Here is a 13,337-nt window from a genome sequence, read left to right on the forward strand (position 1 = left end):
AACTTGGCAAAGAAGAAGTCAAACTCTCACTCTTTGCAGATGATATGATACTTTATGTGGAAAACCCAGAAGACTCCACTCTGAAACTGTTAGAACTCATACAGGAATTCAGTGAAGTGTCAGGGTATAAAATCAATGCACAGAAATCAGTTCCATTTCTATACACCAACAGCAAGACAGAAGAAAGAGAAATTAAGGAGGTGATCCCATTTACAATTGTACTCACAACTATAAGATATAGTTATATATCTTATATATATATATAACTTATATATATATATAAGATATATAACCAAAGAGGCAAAGGATATGTACTCAGAAAACTATAAAGTACTCATGAAAGAAATTGAGGAAGACACAAAGAAATTGAAAAATGTTCCATGCTTATGGATTGGAAGAACAAATATTGAGAAAATATCTATGCTACCTAAGGGAAACGAGATAGAACTGGGTTGGAGAAATATCATAAGAGATTCTTAATGTCACAAAACAAACTGAGGGTTACTGAGGGGGGGTGGGTGTAGGGATAGGGTGGTTGTGTTATGGACATTGGGGAGGGTATGGGCTATGGTGAGTCTTGTGAAATGTGTAAGCCTGATGTTCACATGCCTGTAGCCCTGGGGCAAATAATATATTATATGTTAATAAACATAATTTAAAAAATAAATAAAATAAAAATATGACTAAGTGGGATTTTACCTGGGAAAGAAAGGTTGAGCCAACATTTAAAAAATAATTCACCATATCAGTAAACTAAAGAAGACCACATGATTATCTCAATAGATGCAGAATAAAACTTCTGACAAAATTCAACATCTATTCATCTTTAAAACTCTCAGAATACTAGAAATTGAATAATTCTGAAATGAATAGACGTCATCCATCAAAAATTTACAGCTAATTTCAAACTGGATGAGGGAGGACTGAATACATTCCCACTAAGTCTGAGTAGAAGGCAAGGCATTTTATCCTCACTATTTCTATTGAGAATTGCACTTGAAGCCTTAGCCAATGTAATAAAACAAAAGTCAAATGCATACATATTACATAGGAAAAAGTAAAATTATATGTACAGATTAATAAGAAAGGTAAAGATAAAGAAAAAAAACCTCTTTAAAATGCAGTCAGAATGCCCTGAATGGGGAGCTCTCACACACTACCATGCACCTCCCTTTATAGACCATAGCTAGAAGAAGTATACCTTGCATATCCCAACAGAAAGAAACTTTATTTTCTTTTTAACTCCATTAGGAAGAGGGACAATTATCTCCTTGCCCAGCAACAACCCAAGCAATGAAAACTTCCACAAGTCACCCAATGAGAAGTCACCCAAACCCAGAACTGAGGCTCTCTTCAATGGACTTTTATTCTAGAAAGGTTATTTCAAGTTCCTCCTTTCCTCAATAGAAGTAAGCCCCCTCCTCTCTTTTGTACTCTAGACTTGCTAATGGTTCACTATAGTTTTCATGTCCTGTATTTCAATCCCTTTATTGTTCCTAAATAAAATCATTTTGCTAGTAAGCTAACTGGATATTTTTAAGTCTTATATTACATGGTGTCAGAAATGGGATCCAAAAGCCAAAAACCTCTGAGAACTAGCCACTTGTGGAATCCTGTGAGGTACCCACTTCAGCCCCTTGTGTTCTCTGCTTCTTTGAGTTGTCTTTTTCCTTTTAGTTTGGTAAATTTCCTCTCTAAGTTAAGCTCCCTTCCTTTGGTAGAATTCTCCAATTTTATTTGGGATCTGTTTTTTTTTCTTTTTAAAGATTTTATTTATTCATTTGACAGACATAGATCACAAGTAGGCAGAGAGGCAGGCATAGAGAGAGGGGGAAGCAGGGTCCCCGCTGAGCAGAGAGCCTGATGCGGGGTTCGATCCCAGGACCCCGAGATCATGACCTGAGCCGAAGGCAGAGGCTCAACCCACCGAGCCACCCAGGTGCCCCGGGATCTGTTTATATTTCTTGTGAAGGCATCTTCCTTTTGGCAAGTAGTCATTTGGTTTTTTTGAGCTTTAAGCTAAGATTATAGAATCCTAATCCTCTAACTTCTCTCAGGAGCACCCTCCTTCCAGAATTTTGGCTAGTTTTGTTTTTAAAAATTATGTTCCCTCTTCGTGCATATTTTTAACTAAATGGACCAACTCAACCAAAAATAATTAGAACTCCAATTGCTATTATGAGGAATTTTGACCTCACTTGTCTTTCTCAGAACTAAATTAGAACTTTGCTGCTCTAAAATTTAATTCTAAAGTTGCCTCTTTAACAAATGCCATTTCTAAATTAACCAACATACACAAACAATTGAAAGAAAATAAAGGTGTCTAAGTCCCCTTCTTTCTTTCCTCTACCCTCTTTGTCTCAAGTCCCACCTTGCTTATTTTTTCTGTCTGTCTTGTCTTCATTGTCTCTAGGAGTGTGGCACCCAACTTGTGCCAATGCTTCACCCTGGCACCATCTTCCTCTTTACCTTCTGTGCTGATCCAATTCCTCTATACCTTCTGCTTCCTCATTTTAGCCTTTTCTCTGAATTTCTCCGCACTTTCTCCTCCCATGAACCTCTTAAAACCTGCCCCTTTAAGTCCAACCTTTTGAGAATCCAAATGTTAATCCCATAATTTCTCATATATCCTAGACTAAAGCTGAACAAGGAGCCATAAATAAATATTTTCCTAAGTAATCAAAGGGTCTTACAGATTTGCTGAGAAATTTAATACAGCCAGTTATACTTAACCTGACTTCTCTGACATATCATCTAGTTCACATCCTTGCCCGTGAAGATCATCAGGTCCAGCATTGAGTGAAGGCTGCAAATTGAGATAGGCCTGAAAAATCTCCAGAGCTATGTTTAGACCCAGATAAGCTCCATGATATTCTAAACACCCCCAAACCCACAATTAAATGTCAATTACAAGTTTTTTTCAGGCTAGCAGCTACTGCTAAAATTGGATTCCAAACTTTTCTTATGGTCCAACCCCTATATATTTACTTAAAAAACAATAAATCTGACTTTACATTTGGGAAGACCAAGATGACAGCCTTTAAGGTCTTAAAGAAATGCTTAAGATGTCCCCGTGCCCTTGGAAATCCCAATGATCAACTCCTCATTTTCCTTTTTGTGTATGAAAAAGAAGAAAATGCCTCTGAAATACTCATCCAAAAACACTGGGACTATCATTAACTGATAGAGCATTATAGCCAACAGTTAGACCCTGTGGCACAAGGATACTACCCTTGCCTCAGAGCACTTCTTTCCACTGTCCTTTTGGTTAAGATCACCAAAAAAGTAGTCATGGGATCTCCTTTAACCATCTTTGTTCCCTGTGCAGAAGGCCTACCAAATTCTTATACTCAACACCTTTTAGCCAACCACCTTACCTCCTATGAGATCCTCATGCTAACTACCCCTCATATAACTCTTTCTCACTGTGATATTAACCCTCCCTTCCTTCTTTCCTCCTCTGTGGATGGTACTTCTTATACCTGTTGACATTTGCAGTTCACTTTTTGACTGACTCCTCATGATGTTTGGTTTGTTTGTTTGGGTAACACTGACTCTTCATGGCTTACTAATGGTTCTTATTTAAGGAATGGAAGTGGCAAATATTATGCTGGGTATGTTATTGTAACTCCTTATGATATTGCTGAGGTTGTACCTTTGCCTTTGGCTACTTCATCCCAATAGCTTGTTATATTTTCTCATTCAGGCTTGTACTCCAGGTAAGGATAAAACTATAAACATTTATACTGATATTAAGACTTTGAGGTAGCTCATTATTTTGGAATGCTATGTAAATAGCAAGGCTTACTTATTTCCAGTTGGGGAAGGGAATAAAAATGGCTCTTATGTCCAAAAATTATTAGATGCTATATTCCTACCAGTCACTTTTGTTATTATTAAGGACCTTGGACATTTTAAGCTTGACTCCTTAAAGACTAAAGGTATCCAAACTTAGTGATATTTTTGCCAAGAATGAGGTTTTGAAAAGAACCAAGACTAAATCTCTGCCACAGTCCAAATGGATGTTCCTCCAAATGATAATCTAGAAAATTTGACTAGAGATGCCCAACACTTGACTCCTGAAAACAAAAAAGAAACATTAAAAATCTAATAATTGTCAGTTTGATCAAAAGAGAGAGCTGTGATTTGGGTCAAATAACAATCTAGCCCTTCCAGAGATTTTGAAATTCCCATTAATGATCCCTGTAAATTAATTAATCATTGGTTTACTCATAAAATAATCTTTATGAATAAATACTGGTGGGGAAATATCAAAAAGTGTCTACTTTTCTTGCTGAATCTGCCCAAGATAAAATTGAGGAAAACTTATCTGCACTGCTCCAAGTCACTTTAAATTGCCTGATGGACCATCCAAGGTTTGAGAAATGGGTTCAATACATCTACCCCCGTTTCATGGCTATAAATATGTTTTGGTTATGGTTTAGGTTTTCAGGTTTCCTCACTGGACTTAAGCTTTCCCTTGTAGACAAGGTACTGCCTCTTCTGCGAAAAAAACAAAACAAAACAAAACAAAACAAAAAACAAAAAACTGCACTAGAAAAAATTATCCCTCAAACTTCATAGTGACTGGGAAATTCATTTCCAAGATTTGAAGCAGATGACAGCTGGAGGAGACAGCTTTCCCAGGTTGACTGGGCCAGATCTATATGCTTTTTTCTTGCTGTTAATTCTTTCTTTATTTTCTCCCTCCTTTTCTTGGAAAGACAATACTCTTATCCACATTTTACAATTTATTGCAGAAAGGGGAAGCCTTTCTGACTGCTCAGCCTGTCACCAGAAACTCTGATTGGTTCACAATATTGGAAACTTCTTGGTTTTACCTGTAACCAATTTCTACTTAATCCCAAATGCCACTGTTATTATACCTATAAATTGATGGATGTTACCTACAGTGCTAGGATATTATAGCCAGATGTCCCTCTACCTTATTTTAACCTTTCTTTAATCATAACCATGCCAAAATCAGCTAAATATTTCTAACTTTGCTAATCATACAATCTTTGCTCCCCAATTTTTTTTTCCTTCTCTAAATGTTATCTGTCTCCCTGTAGTCAAGGACAATACAGGCTGGGGCACCTGGGTGGCTCAGTGGGTTAAAGCCTCTGCCTTCAGCTAAGGTCATGATCCCAGGGTCCTGGGATCGAGCCCTGCATCGGGCTCTCTGCTCAGCAGGGAGCCTGCTTCCTCCTCCATCTCTGCCTGCCTTTGCCTACTTGTGATCTCTGTCTGTCAAATAAATAAAATCTTAAAAAAAAGAACAATACAGGCTAATTCCTCTCTGTAAGAATTTTAGTCAAAACCCCTTTAGAATGATGGTCTCTCAGAGAATTTCACCCCAAATCCTTTGGTCCCTGACTTGCAAGGGTCAGTTGGGAAATCCAACTAATCAATCTATTAATAACCAGACTTTAGCTGGAATCCTCTGCTCTCCATCTGGTTTCATTTTCATCTGCAGTAGACAGCATTTCCCATGGTCATATGAATGCTAAAATAGCTGATGAATTGGAGGTTAATGTTTACTGGGACATTAAACTGTCACTGTTAACATCCATTACAAATCAGAAACCTTCCATTGGTCCACACCATTAAACTTCCATGGCCACCTTAAATAAGAACTTGTAGAGGTGTACATGACTTCAGGTTTGCCTCCACAGAGAGAGACTTTCTCCCCTGGGTTGGTGAGTGACAATAAATATATGATCAGAAATTTCTCCCAGCATTGGCAAAGCTAGCTGATTCCATAATCAACCCAACAACAATCACTTGACTCATTGACTACATTAGTTTTGAACAATTTCATAGCCCTTGATTACTTACTTGCTGAGTAAGTAGTTTATGCAATAGACCGTGCCACCTTTTGCACATGGATAAATTCCTCTAGGGAAGTAGAAACCCAATTACATAAGAGGAGGAAACAGGCACATTGGCTACAACAAATTGCATTTAACAATTCATGTCCTTTGATGTCTTTAGCTGGTTACCTTCAGGTGTGGGCTCCTGGTTTAGAACCACTGTAGAAGCAGTATTTGTCATATTGTTTTTGATTCTGCTTTGCATAATCATTTTAAAATGTTGTAGCCATTGCCTGCCAAATCTCTTCATAAGTGATGTACCCAATAAAGTGAGGCTAACTCATTGCTTCAAAATCTCCAATGCTTATAACTCTGCTAAGATATGGGCTATAGGTAGGAAATGTTTGGCAAGTCTCCTCCTACATTTCCTTTTACCCAAATGGCCTCCATCATTTCCATTCTGTGCATTTTCCCCTTGACCTGGGACATGAAAACCAGGAAAAGTCTTTTCTACCATCAAGAGATGAAACCACTGGGGCACCTGGGTGGCTTAGTGGGTTAAAGCCTCTGTCTTCAGCTCAGGTCATGGTCTCAGGGTCCTGGGATCAAGCCCCGCATCGGGCTCTCTGCTCAGCGGGGAGCCTGCTTCTCCCTCTCTCTGCCTGCTTCTCTGCATACTTGTGATCTCTGTATGTAAAATAAATAAATAAAATCTTTAAAAAAAGAACATTTAAGAGATGAAACCACTAAATGTAGAAAATTTGACTTTTGATAGTGGTACTTTTGAGTAAGGAATTTGATTAAAAAGGGGAAGTGTGAAAATGAATAAAAGAAACATCATTTAAAATGGAGTCAGGCATTAAGAAGGGCACTTGACATAGTTAGCACTGGGTGTTATATGCAACTGATGAATCACTAAATTCTATTCCCAAAACTAATAATAATTAAAAAAATAAATAATTAGTAAAATTAGATTATAGCAATGGTTGCACAACCATGTGAAAATGATAGATACAGTTAACTGTATATATTTTTTGCTTCTACACCTTAAATGGATGAACTCTGTGATACATGAATTATATATCAATAAAGCTGTTTAAAAATAAAAATAAATAAAATGAAGTCAGGAAGCTCTGAAGGGACAACTCTTACACAAGCACTCACAGACCCTAGTAGGAAGAATTGTATCATGTTTTCCCAACAGGAAGAAGCTTAAATTTGGGGTTTTATTTTGTCTTTTTCATCTCAGCAGGAAGAAGAGTTTGGTTTTTTTTTTTTCCCCTTGTCAGTAACACAGACAATGAAAACCATTACAACTCAGGCAATGAGAACTTGCCACAACCCTGAGTTCTTGCTCTCCTCCAGTGGACTTCTTCCAACAGTCACTCCCAATTTCTTCCTTTCCTTTTTCACCATTGTTTGCATATCCCAAATTACAATTCCTCTGATATTCTCAAATAAACTCACTTTGCTGGTAAACTAACTGGCTAGTTTCTTTTTAAGGTTGACAAAAACTTTGAAGATTGTAGGAGACAAGGTAAATACACAAAAATCAATATTGTTTTTATATATTAGTTTGAATGATTGGAAATTGAAAGTAAGCAAACTGCACCACTTATAACAATACAACAATACTTGAAATGCTTAGGTATAAATACAATAATATATGTCAAGCTCTCTATATTGAAAACCATAAAATAGTGAAAAAACAAAGAAGGTAAAAATGGAAAGATATATCCTGTTTTTACTTTGGAAGATTCAGTATTATTATCAATTGTCCCAGTTTGTCTATAGATTCAATGTAATCTTAATCAAAATCTCAGCATTTTTAAATAGATATCAATAAGTCAATTCTAAAATTTATATGGGGAAATAGAACTATAATAGCCAAAACAATTCTGAAGAAGCAAAATGTTGAAGACACAGTGCCAATATAAAGAATTACTACAAATTTACAAAAATCATGATGGTATGGGATTGTTGAAAGATTAGATATATAGAAAAATAGAGAGGTGCAGAAATAGACCCATACAAATATATTCAATTTTTAATAAAGAAGAGGCAATATAGAGATAATTCCTTTTCAACAAATGGTGCTAAAACAATTGCATATCTGTAGGTAAAGACAAAACCTCTTCACAAAAAAATAACCAAAATTAAAAGATCTAACTGTAAAACTTATTTTTTAAGTTTTAAATTTTAATTCCAGTATAGTTAACATTGTGTTGTATTAGCATCAAGTGTACAATAGTGATTCAACAATTCTATATGTTACTCAGTTCTCATCATGATAAGCTTACTCTTTAATCGTATCACCTATTTCACCCACCCTTCCACCCACCTCCCTTCTGGTATCTATCAGTTTGTTCGCTATAGTTAAGAGTCTGCTTCATGGTGTGTCTCTCTTTTTCCCTTTATTCATTTGTTTTGTTTCTTAAATTCCACAATGCAAGTGAAATCATAGGACATTTTTCTTTTGCTGACTGACTTCTTTCACTTAGTATTATACTCTCTAGCTCCATTCATGTTGCTGCAAATAGCAATATTTCATTCATTCTTTTTTATGGATGAATAATATTTATACACACACACACACACACACACTACATCTATATTTAGTCATCTGTTGAGGGGCACTTGAGCTGCTTCCATAATTTGGCTATTGTAAATAATGTTGCTATAAACATATAAACATAAATGTGCATGTAACCCTTTGAATTGCTTTATTTATATTCTTTGTAAATACTCAGTAGTGTGATTCCTGGATTATAGGGTAGTTCTATTTTTAATTTTTTTAAATTGTATTTATTTATTTGACAGACAGAGATCACAAGTAGGCAGAGAGGCAGGCAGAGAGAGAGGAGGAAGCAGGCTTCCAGCTGAGCAGAGAGCCCGATGTGGGGCTCAATCCCAGGACCCTAAGATCATGACCTGAGCCAAAGGCAGAGGCTTAACCCACTGAGCCACCCAGGTGCCCCTATTTTTAATTTTTTAAGGAACCTCTATACTGGTTTCACAGTGGCTGCACCAGTTTGCATTACTACCAACATTGTATGAGGGTTCTTTAATTTAAAACCATAAAACTTCAAGAGGAAAATATAAGACAAACCTGTATGACTTTGAGCTTTGCAATGAATTTTTTAAAGTGATATGAAAACACAATTGATGAAGTAAAAATGATAATAACTACAGATTGAACTTTTCAAAATTAAAGGGATCTTATCTGCAAAACACACTGTTAAGAGAATAAAAAACAAGCCACACTCTGTGGAAAATATTAAGGATTTGTCTCTGTGAGGTACAAGGAATAATCAAATTTCAGCAATAAAATTTAAAAAGGGGGGAAGAAAACTATAAAGTACTCAAGAAAGAAATTGAGGAAGACACAAATAAATGGAAAAATATTCCATGCTCATGGATTGGAAGAACAAATATTGTGAAAATGTCTATTCTACCTAAAGCAATCTACACATTTAATGCAATCCCTATCAAAATCCCATCCATTTTTTAAAGAAATAGAACAAATAACCCTAAAATTTATATGGAACCAGAAAAGACCTCGAATAGCCAAAGGAATATTGAAAAAGAAAGCCAAAGTCAGTGGCATCACAATTCCAGACTTCAAGCTCTATTACAAAGCTGTCATCATCAAGACAGTATGGTACTGGCACAAAAACAGACATATAGACCAATGGAACAGAATAGAGAGCCCAGAAATAGACCCTCAACTCTATGGTCAACTAATCTTCAACAAAGCAGGAAGGAATGTCCAATGGAAAAAAGACAGCCTCTTCAACAAATGGTGCTGGGAAAATTGGACAGCCACATGCAGAAAAATGAAATTGGACTATTTCCTTACACCACACATGAAAATAGACTCAAAATGGATGAAAGACCTCAATGTGAGAAAGGAATCTATCAAAATCCTTGAGGAGAATGCAGGCAGGAACCTCTTTGACCTCAACCGCAGCAACTACTTCCTAGGAACATCGCCAAAGGCAACAGAAGCAAGGGCAAAAATGAACTATTGGGATTTCATCAAGATCAAAAGCTTTTGCACAGCAAAGGAAAGAGTTAACAAAACCAAAAGACAACTGACAGAATGGGAGAAGATATTTGCAAACGACATAGCAGATAAAGGGCTAGTATCCAAAATCTATAAAGAGCTTATCAAACTCAATACCCAAAGAACAAATAATCCAGTCAATAAATGGGTAGAGGACATGAACAGACATTTCTACAAAGAAGACATCCAGATGGCCAACAGACACATGAAAAAATGCTCCACATCACTCAGCATCAGGGAAATCCAAATCAAAACCACAATGAGATACCACCTCACACCAGTCAGAATGGCTAAAATTAACAAGTCAAGAAATGACAGATGCTGGCAAGGATACAGAGAGAGGGGAACCCTCCTACACTGCTGGTGGGAATGCAAGCTGGTGCAACCACTCTGGAAAACAGTGTGGAGGTTTCTCGAAAAACTGAAAATAGAGCTACCCTATGACCCAGCAATTGCACTACTGGGCATATATCCTAAAGATACAACCGTGGTGCTCCAAAGGGGCACGTGCACCTGAATGTTTATAGCAGCAATGTCCACAATAGCCAAACTGTGGAAAGAGCCTAGATGTCCATCAACAGATGAATGGATAAAGAAGATGTGGTATATATACACAATGGAATACTATGCAGCCATCAAAAGACATGAAATCTTGCCATTTGCGATGACATGGATGGAACTAGAGGGTATCATGCTTAGTGAAATAAGTCAATCGGAGAAAGACAACTATCATATGATCTCTTTGATATGAGGAAGTGGAGATGCAAGGCGGGGGGGTTGGAGGGAGGTAGGAAAAGAAAAAATGAAAAGATGGGATTGGGAGGGAGATGAACCATAAAATACTCAATCTCAAAAAACAGACTGAGGGTTGCTGGGGGAAGGGGGGACAGGAGAGGGTGGTGGGGAAATGGACATTGGGGAGGGTATGTGCTATGATGAGTGCTGTGAAATGTGTAAACCTGGCAATTCACAGACCTGTACCCCTGGGGATAAAAATACATTATATGTTTATTAAAAAAAAATTAAAAAGGGGGGAAATCTGAACATATACTTCAAGAAATATATATAGATGGGAAAGAAACATAAAAAGATGCTCAGTATTTAGTCATTAGGAAAATTCAAGTTAGTACTATGATGAGAAACCACTATGTATCTGGTAAAGTAAAAATAAACAAAAACTGACAATGTCAAATGATAAGGATGCAGAACAACAGGAACTCTTTTTCATTGCTAGTGTCAATATGAAATGGTGGACCCACCATTTGGAAAACCTTTTGGTAGTTTCTTACAAAGTTAAATATATGCTTACATAGGACTCAGCAATGCTATCCCTAGATGTTTACCCAAGGCAATTGAATAAATGTGTTCACACAAGAACTTGTATGTAAATGTTAAAAGCACTTAATTTATAAATTCCTTAAACTAGAAACTGCCAAGATGTTCTTCAAAGGTGAGTGGTTAAACTGTGGCATATCCATAGCATAGAACACTATTTAGCAATAAAAAATTATGAAATTTGGGGCGCCTGGGTGGCTCAGTGGGTTAAAGCCTCTGCCTTCGGCTCAGGTCATGATCCCAGGGTCCTGTTATGGAGCTCCGCATCGGGCTCACTGCTCAGCAGGGAGCCTGCTTCCTCCTCTCTCTCTGCCTGCCTCTCTGCCTACTTGTGATCTCTGTCTGTCAAATAAATCAATAAAATCTTAAAAAAAATTATGAAATTTAACTTACTAACTGAAAAAGACTCAAAAGCATACATATTACATGCACCTCAATGTATACAGCAGCATTATCAACAATAGCCAAACTATGGAAAGAGCCCAATTGTCCATCAATATATATGATGCAATATTACTCAGCCATCAAAAAAGAATGAAGTCTTGCCATTTGCAATGATGTGGATGGAACTACAGGATATTATGTTAAGTGAAATATGTCAGTAAGAGAAAGACATTCCATATGATTTCACTCGTATGTGGAATTTAAGAAATAAAACATAAAAATAGGTGAAGGGGAGGAAAAATAAAATAAAAACAGAGAGGGAGGCAAGCCCTAAGAGACTCTTAACTACAGGAAAAAAACTGGAAGGGAGCAGCTTAGAGGATGGGCTAAATGGGTGATGGGCATTAAGATGGCCACTTGATGTAATGATCACTGGGTATTATATGTATATGATCAGTCACTAAATTCTTCTCCGGAAACTAATAATGTACTATATGTTAACTAAATTGAATTTAATTTAAAAAATTTTTAAAAAGAATTATATAAACCAATGGGGGAAAAAAGGAGCTAATGTTTTACTGGAAACTGGCTAGAGACCAAAACAATTATACATATGAACATTATATCCTAGTTGGTGAATGTGTTTCTCACTAGGGTACAGATTAAAATTTCTAAAACTATATATATGCTAGAATTGAAAAATAATTACAGATAATGACAGTCAGGATTCTGTCAGAAAAAGAAGTTACAAATAAGCAAGGGGTAAAAAAGTAGAATCAAGTGGGCAGTGGTAGAATAGAATCAGAGATAGGAACATACATGCATAAACACAGATACCTACATATACACACAGCCACACATGTGAAAATACATGCAAACACACACAGATGCATACATACAGGAAGCTGAATAGAGTATAGGGAAACTATACTATCTTTGCGAAAAAAAAATTCTTTTGTAAATCGAAGTCTGATAAAGAAAAAATTAAAAGAGACACTGCAAACGACTTCAGCAAGAAAAAATATCACACTCCAGTATCTTTTTCCTTGGGAGAGTTTTTGGCAATAAGTGTCTGTTTCTCTTCTAGTGTGTCCTTGAATCTTCAGGGTGCCAGCTCCACACTCTGGTCTGTGACAGAGTGCATATGTCTGAGTGGCAGAGATGAGTGTTAGAATGTCCTCTCTTAAAGTCTGTGTTCAAACTTTCTGGGTCCCTACAGTGGCACTGCTTGTGGTAGAGCCTTATGATCTTTTATGAACATAGCTACTGCTATCATCCTTCGTGCCATAAGAACTCAAAGTCACTCAGACTGAGAAGAGGAACAGATGTCATGTGCTCCCTGCCATTCTCTTTATCGTTCTACCTCTCTTCCAAAAGAGTCAATGCCCTCAGACCCTTTTATCTCTAGCCAGTAGAGGAAAACTTCCCATTTGTTTAAACTGTAAATAGGCACCAGAAGATGCCACAAGTTCCAAAACCATCCAGAATATTATATCTATTTAGATTTAGCTAAAGTTTTTTTTGTAAGAATATATAAGAAGAGGGACATTTAATTAACCCATTACTTATATTATTATAGGCATGTAACCAGTTCAATATTTTAAGTTAAAAATAACTTAAAGTACTTAAAGTACTTAAACTTGTAGTACCTTATAGCCAATCAGAAAATTACAACATTTAAGAAGATAAAAAATTTAAGAGCAAGACAACGATGTGTTATCTTATCTAGTAGTTTTTCA

This window comes from Martes martes (assembly GCF_963455335.1).
Source record: "Martes martes genome assembly, chromosome: 13".
In the NCBI taxonomy this organism is placed as follows: domain Eukaryota; kingdom Metazoa; phylum Chordata; class Mammalia; order Carnivora; family Mustelidae; genus Martes; species Martes martes.